The sequence below is a fragment of the Pangasianodon hypophthalmus genome, chromosome 17 (genome assembly GCF_027358585.1).
Source record: "Pangasianodon hypophthalmus isolate fPanHyp1 chromosome 17, fPanHyp1.pri, whole genome shotgun sequence".
Taxonomy (NCBI): Eukaryota; Metazoa; Chordata; class Actinopteri; order Siluriformes; family Pangasiidae; genus Pangasianodon; species Pangasianodon hypophthalmus.
In genome coordinates this window covers 4,709,220-4,724,429 of record NC_069726.1, presented here as the reverse complement: position 1 = coordinate 4,724,429, position 15,210 = coordinate 4,709,220, and the positions used below count along the sequence as shown (strand labels likewise).

Below are 15,210 nucleotides of genomic sequence, written 5' to 3'. Positions count from 1 at the left end.
GGAAAATCCATGAGCTGAGTGTCCTGCAGGCAGGCTTAACCACCCAAAAGGACAGATTTGAGAGGAAGGTTTACCGTTACACCCTCAGGCTCTGTTTTATTTATTTATTTTTTTCACCAGCCTCATAATCATCTTAACACGTGTCACCATTAACTTTATCCTATCTACTGTAGAACAGCGCTTCATCCCGTAATACGGGAATGCTAAATGGGAGTGGGCGTGTATTCAAAGTAACGCCACAAAGAAGGCAACGTTATGCATTAGGGCTCATTATGTATGATTTCTTTTAAAAGGTCCCTAACAGAAAAGGCTTTTATGAAAAAAAAAATATTGCTGGCTCAAGGCATACTTTCTGCAGTGGTTTAAACGGATGGCTCGGTGCAGATAAGAAGCCCTTTCAAGCCCTGTTGCAGCTTTTGAAATGTAGCTCGGGATATTTCCTACAGACTTCAAATGCTTGTGCAGAATGACCGCTTATGTCTCCCCCGCTGCAGGAAAAGCTGAGTCTATCATTAGCACAAGTAATGCTAATAAGCCTGCATGAGTGAATTACACCCAATTAGCGAGTTTCCTCTTCATTGACGATATACTGACAAGACCCAATTCCGTACAACTAATAAATTCCATTGTACTTCCAAGATGACAATAAAGATATTCTGTACTAATCATTTGCGTGTATGCTGTTTTAGGAAAGTAATCAACGATGAGGGGGTTGGATGGGAAATGGAGTTACTATTACCACAACAAAGCTGATTATTTTCCAATAACAGCACATCATGGAGTATTTTTATTCCTCTTATACTACAGCAATTTTCCAGCGATTGCAAATTTTTACTTATCAAAGAATGACATATACTTTTTATCCATTTGTAGTTACATTTAAATATTTATAGCAACTATAAACAGTTTTTTACCTCGCCAGCCTAAAAAAATGCAGCTTGCCACATGGTACAAACCGCTGGCACTGGAGACTCCTTCCAGAAATGTTAAATAAACATCTCCTATGGTGAAAACGTCACCATACTGATAGTGTTTTTTTTGTTGTTATACGTTTTATACAGTTTGTTTATTATTAGTCTTAGATTCTTAGATATAGAAGTTGTTACTACGGAAACGATAATGTATTAGATTGAGCGCATTAATATGAACCTGTGATGTGAATTACAGCCAGAACTACTGATGCAGCATCTCAGTTTTTAAAATCTATCCTTATATTTTATATATAATCAGTATAAACAATATAGATAGAAATGGAACATCAAAGGTTCTTTTGCTCTTTGGAGATCCTAGGTTTACATTTCACGTGTAAAAAGCCGTCTTCGACCGTTTTAACTTTTCGATCAGTAGCTCAGAACCTTAACCACTGAACCATTGCTGCTTCTTTTTTCAGTCGTTCATTTAACATTTTATACCACCTTATTACTCTCAGCCTAAAATGACCCCGAATATAATCTGTGCAATAGAAATAGCATTTTAAAAATGATGATCCATGTTCATTAGAGAAACGAAGCCAAGGCCATAAGGCTTTATGTGTTAAATAGTTAATAAATAAACCGTGTGCTTGGCCAAATGTCTCCACTGAGCGTTTTAGGAGTCATATTAATATTACTGAGATGATGTGCAGGTCATTTTGACCTGAGAGTAATGAGGTGAAATAAATGTCCAGCGTCGTTGAACGAACGTCGCTGTATGCTTGAAACTAAAAGGTGTTTTTTTAGTTTTTGTGACATGCAGTCTTTTATTTACGCTCCCACTGCACACACACACACACACACACACACACACACACCATCAGGAGGATTGCTGAACATACCCATTTCCATTAGTATTGTTTAGATTGCTAATTGAAATTGGAGGTAGAAAGTGCTTAAGTAATTATACGTGGTTATAGCTTGGTTACGAAGTACTTTTACCTCACCTGGAATAATTGAAAGTAATTTCTTGTACTTCTTGTTACTCAATTACATTTGCATGAAAAAAAATTTTTCACTTGTACATTTAGACCATCCAGGTACTCTTTATAAAGCTTGTGACTCACATCATGAGATATATTTTAATCCATCATATTTCTGTGCATTTGAACTTTATTTATATTAAAAAATGCTATTGAATTCCTGATTCTGACTGGTCAGAAGGTCAGAAGTGCAGGTTTATACAAGCGCTCTCTGAAATACGTTATCGTTTCTATAGTAACGGCTTGCACTGGGACTTGCATTGTGGACATCCGCTCCACATAAACAGATTAGAAAACATGTGTAACTGTTGGTATGGTGATATTTTGTAAGTTTATGGAAGGAGTCTCCAGTGTCAGTGCTTAGAGGTGAGTCTGCAACAGCTCAGACAGAGGGCTTTATGGTTTCTCTGCAGCACGGCAACCAACAGGGCAAGCTACCCACTTGTTTTGTGGACATTCCAAAATGTTAAATGTAACTGTAAATGGATAAAAAGTACAACCTTTATTATAAACTTTGGGTGGTAAGAGTAAGTCCATCACACCACTGCATCATTGATTTTTTTCAACAGCATGCCCCTGAAGTGTTGAATTCCTATTATTACATATTGGATTAATCTATTAATACATTTTTTGGATTTTTATTTTTTATTCACACGTGTGAATGCAAACAAAGAACCTTTTATACAAATTGAGCCATGCAAATTATTCATTTTTAAAAAATGATTAAAATGATTGCCTTTTTTTTTAACTCTTAAACACTGTTATATTTAAATATGGACAGATTTTAGCTTGCAATCGAGCGTAATTTTGACTTCCCCTTTGACCCAAGTAAGATTTTAAAATAAATATATATATTCTATTTTTTTTTTTTTTTTTTTTTTTTTTTTTCTTAACCCTTGATCGAAATGCATGTAATATCTGTTGAGTATTTTGAAATAAGATGTATATTTCAGGCAGAATGTGAGGGCTAAACCTCAGAAAAAACTGCTTTCTGGGTAAAATCAGAGGAATGTCAGATGCCGATTTGAAAGCAGAGAGCACCGATTTGATGTTGCTCTGAAAAGGGGCCACGGCTGACCTGGAAATTGGCAGTTAAGTGACTGGAACTGTGGCGCCTCCACCGCTGATGGAAGTGCTGACAGTACTAAGCGGGCCATAATCAGTAGGGAGCTGCTCACCTCTGATTTTAGAAAATGGAGAGTGCTTTCTTGTTTAGAAAAAAAAGAAGAAGAACCGGTGTTAATGCTGGAGAAACACCTAAGGCAAAACCAATTTAGCATATCAGATACTAAAAATACTTCAGGAAATAAAATACTATCAGGAAATAAAATAAAAAAACGGGTGTTTATAGACATTTAGCTGTGAAGAGGTTATAACAAGATGAATAGAATTTTTTTTTTTTTTGTCTTTTTTTTTTACTCATATCTTTGTCAGAATTAAAGCAACATTTTGTTCTTCTATACGCCTGATTGATGTCTCTCACGCTCTCTCTCTCTCCATCTGTCTTTCTCTCTCTCTCTCTCTCCGTCTGTCTCTCTCTCTCTCTCTCTCTCTCTCTCTCCGTCTGTCTCTCTCTCTCTCTCTCGCCCCTCTTCGTCATGGCGGTTCTTGCAGCGAGGGTGCATCGAGCCAGAATGGCTGTAATGAGAAGTCTAGCAAGCCAGGAATGAAATTACACAGATCATGCAATGCAATAAGGACTCGTTGTGTCTTCAGCGATGTAAACAGCTCGCCTCAGGGCTGTGAGTGAGAACACAAGTCCTTCCTCCTTCACTCTCTCCACACACAAACACACACACACACACTACAGCAGAAGCCTCTCTGCAATGACATCTAGCACATTTTGCTTCTTCTCTCTCTCTCTCTCTCTCTCTCTCTCCCATGTTCATCCTGCTAAACAATTACATCTGGCATAAGTGACAACAAGCTAGGAGTGAGCGTTAAAAAAACGAGACAATTTGATTTACTCCCCTCGCTGTTCTTTAATGAGATTGGCAGAAACGTTAGCGTAGACGCTGAGAGGTCGTCAGCAGCTCAGGAAGCTGATCTGGAAGTTTTTTAGCAGGGAGCAGGATGGGATTGGTTCATAGGCCGGTGAGAGCATTGACACTGTGCATCTGCTGCCCTGTTGGCCTGACCAAGTGCCAGGATCTGGCTGGGAGACGCAGCGAGAGGCAGAAACTGCACAGAATCGGACAGAGCCGGGGTTAGCGCCGCCTGCCAGCCCTGTCGGCTCACATCAGCTCCTCAGGACACTGAAGGATCTTCAGCATGACTAAACCGAAGGTGTGTTTTTGGCGGCACACGGTGGCCTTTGTCATTCTGCCAGATTAGTTCCCGCCTCACCTCATCTCTAGGTGAAGAAGTAAATCCAGGCCTTGTGGTTGCTTTTTTTTTTTTTAACAGTTAGATTTTCTCGATCAGTCTAACGCATGTGCAGAAAGTCACCCGAAGTCACCGGATGACATCATGGACTAATTTGCATATTCATTGAATTATTATCATTTGCATAACAAAACATGGTACATGAAGGAGGTTTGAAGACACTAAATAGACTGGGGTTTTATTAGAATAGAAAATAAGTCTGGAATAAAACACCTTAGGGCATTCTGTTACAGGAACATAATCAGTGACAGGGTGGGGTGATGTGGCCTGCTTTCCCATGGCGGAAAACCTGTGATTTGCCTTACAGCCTACTGCCAGAGCTGCTGTTGTAGAAAATTCATCAATAACCTCTGACCAATCAAAGTGGAAATTCAGCAGTGCTGTGAAATAATAGATTCTAACTTATTTCTTATAGAATGAAGTCTATGGTCATGGCACCAAAAACAAACCATTTTCTTATTTAGGCATTGGTTTTTGGGAACAATGGGGATCAGTGATTGGTCATTGGAAACAATGGTGATTAGTGATTGGTTGTTGGAAATAGTTGTGGTCTGATTTTTTGGAACAATGGTCATCAATAATTCATGGTTGGGAAGAAATGTGATTAGTGATTGTTGGGAAAAATGGTGATCATTGATTGGTCATTGGAAACAAGTGGTCATTGATTGGTTTTTGGAAATAATGGTGATTAGTGATTGGTTGTTTGGAACAATACTCATCAGTGAATGGTCATTGGAAACAGTAGTGATCAGTGATGGTGATCGGTGTCAGTTGAACCTGAGGAGAGCTGGAGAGCCACATCAGGTACAGGACATTCACTAACTGGTGCTAAAAAGACTGGATTTGTCACTAGGCTCTTTTTTTTTAAATAAACTCGTTAAAGGGGTCTAAAAAGTCACCAAATCCAAGTTGGATAAACTGGTCCCCATTCTTTTCTTCTGCTCGTCTCTTCTTCCTCAGCTTCTGCTTTCTTGCTCTTTTTTCCTACGTATTTCTACAGTCGCAGGCGTCTTATGTTTCACAAATCTCCCGGAGAGAAAACAGATGGCTTGCGGCTATGGCTGCGTATGCATTTACAAAAATCTGCAGTGATTATTCCTCCAAAAAGGAAAAGTAAAGATATCTCCCAACAGCAGACAGGAACCTGAAAGAGAGAGACGAGACAAGCTGAAACGTGAAAGCTATGGCTCTCGTTTGATCCACGGCATAACTCTTGCTGTGCGGAGGGAAGGAAAAACAATCTGATTAAGCAAGGATTATAGTCTAATGCAATTGTCCATCCTACTCGTGTTGCTCATACATTACGTCCTTTTGTGTGATTTAACTATCAGGCGTTTGGATCAGGTGTACAAATCCCCAATCAAATCAGACTACAGTGAAGTACAGCAGATAGCTTTGTTTTCTGTACGTTTCCTGTTTACTGTATTATACAAAAAAATGGCTTATCAAGATTTTGTCACAAATCAGTTTGTGAAAATGGAGTATGATTGCAAGGACGTGTCCCGCTTTTTGCATTATGACACAGGATTGTACTGTCCACGCACAAGTGATTAGGATTATGTAATGACGGAGGTAACATCGGTCAAATGTAATCAAAAAACCTGTAGAGCAACACATTATGCTAATGGCCTTCTGAAGCAAGCAGGCCATTGTTTGGGCTTGAGAATGTCACCTGTAAATGTAGCGTACCCCCGCTTTCTATGCAAATGCTCAATGTGTTGTTTGCCTCGGAAATGAGGCTTACGGAATGCGCCATTTTGTAACCCAAATGCACGAACAATCAGATAATTCATTTTCCCATCACTCAGGAGGCACATGAACATCCAGGCCAATTGGACTCACAGACTCCATTCACTCGGAAACTTATAAACTCCCTTCCAGGAAGCGCTTTGTCTGTCTGCGCTTCTGACTTGACAGACGAATCCCTAGGCAAAGAGATGTATTTCAGCCTGCCCTTTGCCGGCCCAAGCTGGTGGAACCGTCTTCATCTGATAGTGCCAGCACTTCCAAACCTGTACAAGGAAAACAAGCTGCAGACATTTATCTTGGCACTTTCTCCTGCCCATTAAGAATGTGCATGACATACTGCGACTGTGGCTTTTTTTCCACTGCAAAATAGCACAGCAGTTGGATCATTCGTATGAATCATGTGCTGTGAATATATTAGAGCCGATTCAATGCCTCTCTGGAGTTTTCTTTACATATGTTTCCATTCCCCTTGCATTTTTAATGGGTTTAATGAAGTGTGAGAGAAAAGATTTTGGATTTTAACATTAAATGGGAACATTATTATTATTATTATTATCATTATTATTATTATTATTATTATTTGTTTTTCATTCCCAGCTTGTAGTTTTGCTTTCACAAGCATCCATCAAATCATTTTAAGAGATGAATTTCAGCTGGAGGGGGGTCAAGGATATGAGGATTTGGCAACCCTTTGAAAAGCCTCGCTATTCATTTCCGTCCATGAACTCTTTTATGTGCTCCGAAAGAGCTCGATCACAAGCAAGCAAAAGCTTTTTTTTTTTTGGCTTTTCTTTACCTTCCTTTCATGACCCCCTTTTGCAAAAGCAGCGTCTTGGCAAGCCCATAAAATGGTCTTAAGTCTGTGCTGTGAAAGGAGGCTGTATTTCTGTTTCTCTCTTCCTTTTCTCATGGCTCTTAGAAACACTTGTCAGAGTGCTTAGATAAAGACAGGGTTCAAAGGTGACAGCATGCCGATGCGCTTGGTGAGCCCATCGCCATGGCAGCGGAGTTTTTCATTCAGGCAGTTGCCGGGCAGGCTGGGGTCCTGCCGGGCGCTGGTGGGGAGAAAGTTATTGGTGCACCCTGGGGTAGAGGCCTATACTGCCTCCAAAAAACAGTGACCCATTTTACACAGCCTAGGAGACGGCTGGAGGAACTTCCAAACCCTCGCTGTACGCCGCAGGAGTGCGATACTGTTTGCCAACTTAGAAGCATCTACGTGCACTCAGAAATCCAGATTTTGGACTATTGACTATTAACTCAACAAGTGCACTGAATACAACGGAAACATTTTCTTGATTGACAGCAACATAAGTGATTTTTAGCAGGAAACACTTGCTATGGTTTTACTTAAATAATAGCTATTCTAAGGTTAGTTAGCTTGCTAGGGAACTTCTCTGCTGGTTTATAAAATATAATACTTTGCTTAAGGTTTGCTAGCTTGCTGGGGAACCATGTACACAATGAAATAGTTACCCTAAAGGCAGCCAGCTCGCTAGTCAACCTATCCTAATGTCAACCTACTTAGCCTAATGTTAGCTAGCTTGCTAATGTACGTGTACACAGTATAATAGCCTAAGGTTAGCTAGCTTTCTAACTAGTACACAGCCTAATAGTTAACCTAATGTTAGCTAGCTAACTAGGGAACCTGTCTACTGGTTTGTTCAATATAAGACTTAGCCTAATGTTAGCTAGCTTGCTAATGTACGTGTACACAATATAATAGCCTAAGGTTAGCTAGCTTTCTAACTAGTACACAGCCTAATAGTTAACCTAATGTTAGCTAGCTAACTAGGGAACCTGTCTACTGGTTTGTTCAATATAAGACTTAGCCTAATGTTAGCTAGCTTGCTAATGTACGTGTACACAATATAATAGCCTAAGGTTAGCTAGCTTTCTAACTAGTACACAGCCTAATAGTTAACCTAATGTTAGCTAGCTTACTAGGGAACCTGTATATGATATAATAGTCAGTTTTGCTTCGAGGCACAATATTAAAGCTAGCCTATCATTAGCTAGTGTGCTAGCAAACCTGGGGAGCTAATAAAGTCACTAGTTCTGTTCTTTAAGAGGTGCTATACTATTTGCTTAGATATTTTATATCTATTTGCTTAGATATATAAATACATTGAACACATACTGAATATTATGTTATACACTAACTGTCCACTTTATTAGGAATACCTGTACACTTTTACATTCATGCGGTTTTCAGCACAGTGCTTAAAATAATCCAGATACAGGTCAAGAACTTGTTAATGTACACATGAAACATCAGAATGGGGAAAGAAAATTTGATGTCAGTGCCTCAAACATCCAGTAAGCGTCAGTTCTGTGGGATGAGAGAGGTCAGTGGAGAAGACAGATTGGTTTGAGCTGACAGCAAGTGTACAGTAGCACAAATAACCACTCTTTACAACCGTGGTGAGCAGAAAAGCATCCAACACATCAAACCTTGGGCTACAACAGCAAAAGACCACATCAGGGTCCCCTCCTGTCAGCCAATAACAGGAATCTGAGGCTACAGTGGGCACAGACTCAACCAAACTGGACATTTGATGACTGGGAAAAAAAAAAAAAAACAGGCCATCATAACATTAAACGTATCAATGATCTAATGATGTAATGATGATATGTGCTAAATAAGACTGTCTCTTGTAATTACAAAATTAGAAAACTATTTATAGTTAACATTCAAGAATTTTTAAAGGAATGACAATGAATGAATGAGGACTACACTGGCAGTGTGTTTATACACTGCTGTGGTTGACAGTAAATTATTACCAGCCCCAGTGATAAGAGTGTGTAGAGGAGTATATGTATTTTTTGCTAGCTAGCATCCAGAATGAACAAGCAAGGAAAGGGCACAAGGGATTGAGCTCCAACACACTTCAGCTTTATTATAATGAAATAGACAACGGTGTGCTTAATGTTATTTAATGCTGTTGTTCAATTAGGACTCTTTAGCGCTCATTTATCTTGTTATCTGCCGTTTTGTTTGGTCGAGGTTCGCTGCAGTGCAGGTCCACAGGGAATCTTTTTTTTGCTGAAATAGTGTGTTCATTGTAAAAACATTTGCAATATTAATGAGGCTGCAACTACCAAAATGAACCCCCCTCAACGAAACCTGCAGTCTGCTGAATCAGTCGAGGGTCCATCGTTTGTAAATGACTCGAGTTGTGACAGAGAATTCCCCACACTCGCTGCAGTTCATCGAGCTTTTCAATCCTGTGTGGTGTATACTGTACTGTGAGTGGGAGTTGTTCTTGGCCCAGGCTAGGCTTAAATAAGGGAAGAAGGTGTAAAATGCAAAGGGGTGCACTTCAGAGGTGTAAAGACTGTGAGAAGAAAGTGTGAGTTCACTATGCTGGACCTGAGGGCATCACACACTGTTGTGACCAACATACAGCTCAATGGACAGATGGCCCAGGTGCTGTTTCTGCATTATGGATAAGTATAAGGAAGCTGGTGTTGGTTCTGTTTGAGTTTAGCATGGTAGGATGGAATTGTGAACTCTCTTTGTTTTATGGTAGCGCAGAAACCTTGGTGAAAATGAAGCTGCTCCACATGGTATAGTTTGGGTATTTTCGTGTAAATAATAAGATGTGGTGTATTATTTAAGGTCCAAGGCCACTGCAGTTTAAATCAAACATCAGAATGGGGAAAAATGATGTTTGATTTAAACTGCAGTGGCCATGGATCTGCAGTGACCTTGGCCTTGGATGGTTGTTGGTGCCAGACCGGCTGGTTTGGGTATTTCAGACACTGCTTATCTCCTGGGATTTTCACACAAACAGTCTCTAGCTTTCACGCAGAACAGTGCAAAAAACAAAAAACATTCAGTGAGCGGCAGTTCTGTGGGTATGAGAGTTGATGAGAGAGGTCAGAGGAGAATGGCCAGACAGGTTCGAGCTGACAGGAAGGCTATGGTAACTCAAATTCCACTGTTTACAACCATGGTGAGCAGGAAAGCATCTCAGAATGCGCAATATTTCAAACGTTGAGGTGGATAGGCTACAAGAGCAGAAGGCCACATCGGGTTCCTCTTCTGTTAGCTAAGAACGGGAATCAGAGGCTACAGTGGACACAGGATTACTGAATTATTTGACTATTTACCCTGAGTTACCATAGACTTCCTGTCACATCAAACCAGTTTGGGTTCTTCTCTGACCTCTCTCTTCAACAAGGCTCACAGAGCTGCTGCTCACTCCATATGTATATAATTCAAATATATACCATTCATATTCAAATACTTTTGTCTTCTTTTAAGCTCTGTAGTAAACTCCATTAATCAAGACATGGATAATTTATGTGTACAGTTAGGAGGTAAATAAATAAAACAGAAGGGGAAGGTGTATTACAGATGGAGGATTTCTCAGATGTGAGTCATGAATAAGGCAAAGATGTATTAGCGTTCTGGTTCCTGTAAATCTTGCAGTTTTGGGATATTATCATTAAAAGCCTTCTCTAAACCCATCTCTCTCTTTTTCTTTTTCCTCTGTGTAAAATCTCGGCAGTTTGATCAGTTTCTCTCAGCCTGGCAAGGTCACTGCTAACTCATTCTGTGTCACGGCATAGATATCCATCGCACAAATAATACCGTGTGCTCTGGAACATTCCGCGGTATTAATATTTATGCACATTGATTTGCTGCACATTTCCATATTTTTGCCCGTAACAGATATGCCAGGCCTGTGCTACTCCACTTTGATTGAATCAGAACTCATAAACTTTTGTGTATCATTTTCTGACATTTTTGTACGCCTTCATAGACGCAATTTAATCGTAAGTGATAAGAATAATAGACTGGGAAGGACAAAACAGACATGCACAGACAAAGAAAAGTTGGTTAGAGCCGTTCTGCTGATTCGGCAGAGAGTGCAGTGCTGTGAGAACGCAGCTCAGGCTGCAAGTTCTGGGAAAGACGCCTCGGTTCAGCTTTCTCGTTTAGTTGTCTGTGTTCTGGATCTCTGTTTAATATTTAACATAGCAACAAGGTTATACCAGCCTTTCCCGCCAGCTAGCAGCCAGCTCAATAGCTAGCAAAAAGTACGACGAATAATAACTATTGTTGTTTGTTTTATTTATTTTACACAACAATTTGTAAATGCTAACAATGTTTAACTGGTTAAAAAAACTACGTCGTTCTTTTATCCATTTTTGGTCCATGAAACATCCACGAAACAAGTTACACTAACGTTAAAACAGTCTAGGCTCTTCTCCCCAAGTCTCGTTTTCTGGTTTCTGCTAAAAGCCAGCTCTCTAGCTAGCAAAAAGTAAAATTTCATTAATAATAATAATAATTAAGGAATAATTAAGGAATGTTTTAGGAAACTAATGAACGATGAGGTGATGTAATGCTCCCTGACATGAAGCAGAGTTCCCATGTTCACCCCAGCACGTCACCCCCGGAGTGTTTTATTCCTCCTATACCACTGCTTTTTCTAAATGGTAACAATGTTTTATTTTATTAACGATACATTGTACTTTTTAACGGTTTATAGTTACGTTGAAAGTGCCTGTGATGTCCAATTTGGTGTTTCAGAGCTTTTTGTAACTGCCAAATTAGTGTTTCAAAAGCTTTTTGTAACTTAGTGTTATGGACAACGGTATATTAAAAAAAAAAGAAATAAGAAAAAAATACAAATAGTTTCAATTTTATAGTTCATTTCCAGGATTATTTTTTTTCTTGCTGATTCATCCAGTAAAAGTTCCGCCTCCAGATATCCAGAGTTTAATGTTGTGGAACGTCTATGAAACAAGTTACTAACTTTATAATGGTCTGGTCTCTTACCATCTTGTTTTCTGCTTTTTTTTTTTAATTTCAGCTCCAGATCTGAGAGATGAAAAGGTTATCACAGCTAATTGCATGTTTACCAGCTTTGTCCAACTCCAATTCTGAGACAGATCCGTGCTTTGAAATGTTCTGATGAACTCTTGTTTAGTGAAATGGACAGATATAGTGATGGCTCTTTGGCACACTGTAGTAGTAACAGGCATCACTACTCACCTGAGAAGAGTAGAATAAAAATAAATGGTGTAAAAACGAGCGAGGGTAAGGCGGGGCCATCTCGGCACACCTCAGCAGTCTGCTCGACCTTCAGTGTTAATTAGGACATCTGTGCACGGGTTATCCGGAGAGGCCTGGTGGTTTAGCCTCTGTCTCTCTCTGCCTCAGTCTAGAGAGTGAGCCTCTCATGCCTGGCTCTAACAACACTTATTAATCACCTCTCTCCCACTCGTGCTCTCACACTGCGTGTGTGTCCGTGTGTGTGTGTATTTGTGTGTGTGAGAGAGAAAGAGAGAAGGAGAGAGAGTTTTCCACCCACTCTCCCTGTGTCCTGGCGTTTACAGAATAACTGTGGGTTTTGCATCTCTGACTGAGCGCACATTTTCTCAAGCTTCCCTGAAAAAAAAAGGCCATGAACACATTTATATGAGAACTAAAAAGGAACAGTATATCCCATGAAATATTTATTCTGGTAGTTAGGATTTGTCGCAGTCTACTTTGTCTTAGCTCAGCGCACTTTTTTTTTTTTTTCAAAAGCAAACAGGGTTGTTGTGAATTTTGCCGGGCTCGTACCGATAAGCCCTGTTCGCGTCTCGAGTGTAAATTATTCAGAAGGGAAGCCGAGCGGGCGAGACGACTGCAGAGCGTTTCCATTTGTGTCATATGCACATCGCTCTCTGGCCCACAAATCCGAGCAATATGGAGGCGATTAAAGTGGGAGCAGATTGCCGCGATGTTTTCATTTCATTTCTTTGTTTTGGGCGCTTTCATCTGGAAAGCATCTCCGATCTCACCACCCCATTACACACGAAATCACAGGCTAGTGAGAGCGCTGCTGTTTTTGATGTCGTTTTTTCCCAGGCATAAGTCAAACCCTGGAGGAGACATTACTACGTTCTGCTTCGTGGCAGAGGGAGGGCGCGATTGACACTGGGAGTCGACTTGGGGGAACGGAACGTAGGGTTATTACCGAGAATTCAGACTGCCTTCCTGTTTGGATCAGTGTACAGATTATTTCAATGCCGCTGTCATTTAAAACAATCGCCACACTTCATTAGATATTAATGTCAGCTCTCCTTCTTCACCCTGAGGCTTCACACCTGCCACACGTAAATTCATATATATATATATATATATATATATATATATATATATATATATATATATATATATATATATATATAGTAGATTATATTTTGATACAGAAGATACAGATATACATTTTATAAAAGGGTCATGACATCAGTACTGCCACTTCAGTTACTAAAGGTAATGCTAATAGTCTGGGTGATAGTGAGTGCTAATTGTGTGCACTGAATTGTGACAAATCAATCAGTTACACTCTTTCTCTGTTTTATGGAGTATTAGAGCACAGCATAGCTGAATGCTCGAATCTGATTGGTAAGTAGGTACGCATTATTTTCATGTAACAGCACGGCTCGGAAAGTAGTTCCCGACTGGAACAGGAATGAAAGGATAATATTAATGCGCTCATTATTGTTTCTATAGTAACAGCTCATACACATGGACCTGGATGGCGGATGCTCCATGTAATCTTAGACTAACAATAAACGGATTTACAAATGTGTTGTTTTAAAAAGTAATTCTTCTCATCGTTGACCTGGTGAAGGTTTTTGTTAGGAGATGGTCATTTAACATTTGTGGAAGAGCAGTCATTACTACTGCATGAATAATAATAATAATAATAATAATAATAATTGTATGAAGAAGCAGGTGGACAGGTGTTCCTATTAAAGTGATTGGTCAGTGCATAGTTCAGTTCATGTTTTCTTAGATGCGATGTTCAAAGCCAGTTTTGAAAAGTTTAAATTTTAAGCACTAAATGACAGCCCAGTCATGGAATCACCCTAGACACACACACAAACACACACAAATACGCCAGCATTCGCAGGTGCTCCAAATTAAATTGATGTCAGCTTCACTTGATGCAGTCAGGACAGAATAATTGGCTCCTAATGTTTCTCTCTATTTGTGTAATGACCATTTGTTTTAATTTCCTGCAAGAATATTAGTGCCTGAGCGAGGAATAATCAAATGCCCGCTTTCTCCTCTGTCTCCTAACTTATCTAAATGAAGACGTCACACTCTTTAGCAGAAGATGGCACTGCTCTGTCGTGCGCTGTTCTATCTCTCACCTTTTTTCAGGCACTAATTTTCTTTTTTTGTGTCTTTTTGTCGAAGGTAAATATTCTGCTTTTTGACATGTGGCAATTTCCTCTTCGTTAATGACAAGAAATGTGGCAATTATGGCTATGGCTGCTGAGCATCACCCGTGTGGGAGGGAGGGAGCGAGAGAGAGAGAGAGAGAGAGAGAGAGAGAGAGAGAGAGAATGGGGCCATGACAAAACAAGATGGAAATGTGACACTTTTCCTCAAACACAGCCATGAGTACATGTGGGTGTGTTGCTATGTGACACTTGTACGTGTTAGAGTTTCCACTTGCCATGATGCGGCTCCTCCACGTGTTCAAGAATTACTTCAGTTCCATCAAAAGCACACACTCGCATTGTAAATAATTCAGCGATACACACACTCATTAGATGTTGTCATTTAGAGGAAAGGGTAGAAACGAAAAAAAAAAGAGACTGGACTTAAATAACCAGTGAATTCTGTCAGTTTTCTACCATCATACTGAGGATGAGGAGGAAGAGGAAGGCTAGTTCTCCTCTTTGTAGCCATTCAGCTATGTTAAACATCTGCTTCTTTTGCTTGGGTTTTAATTAAACACTTGAAAAAGAGGACTCAGGTAACCACTGGCCAGTTGAACTTAAGCTCTATTGTAGTCTAATGTGAACACAAATTGCAGCTACGTTCATATTTTCATATGCATTACTACAAACTAAACTATTACCAAGTAACGTTTCTTGCGACAAACACAGCAACAAAACAAAGAGACAAAATCGTTGTTGTTGTTGCTGTTGTTGTTGTTGGTTTCTAATGGATGTGTGCAAATTTTTAAGTTACAGCATGGTGCAGTATAAAACTAAGCGATTTTCTTGCAGTGTGAACGTAACACACTATAGAAACAAACTACAAACAAACCCAGAACCTAGAACACGCTAACACATTTCTCAGTAGCTAACACATTGAA

General features: G+C 39.7%; 1 protein-coding gene across 4 annotated transcripts in view; it reads left to right on the top strand.

Moving 5' to 3' along the window:
* Nucleotides 1-15,210, top strand: part of unc5cb (unc-5 netrin receptor Cb) — a 155,265-nt gene that overhangs the window by 93,545 nt on the left and 46,510 nt on the right. The window lies entirely within an intron of this gene.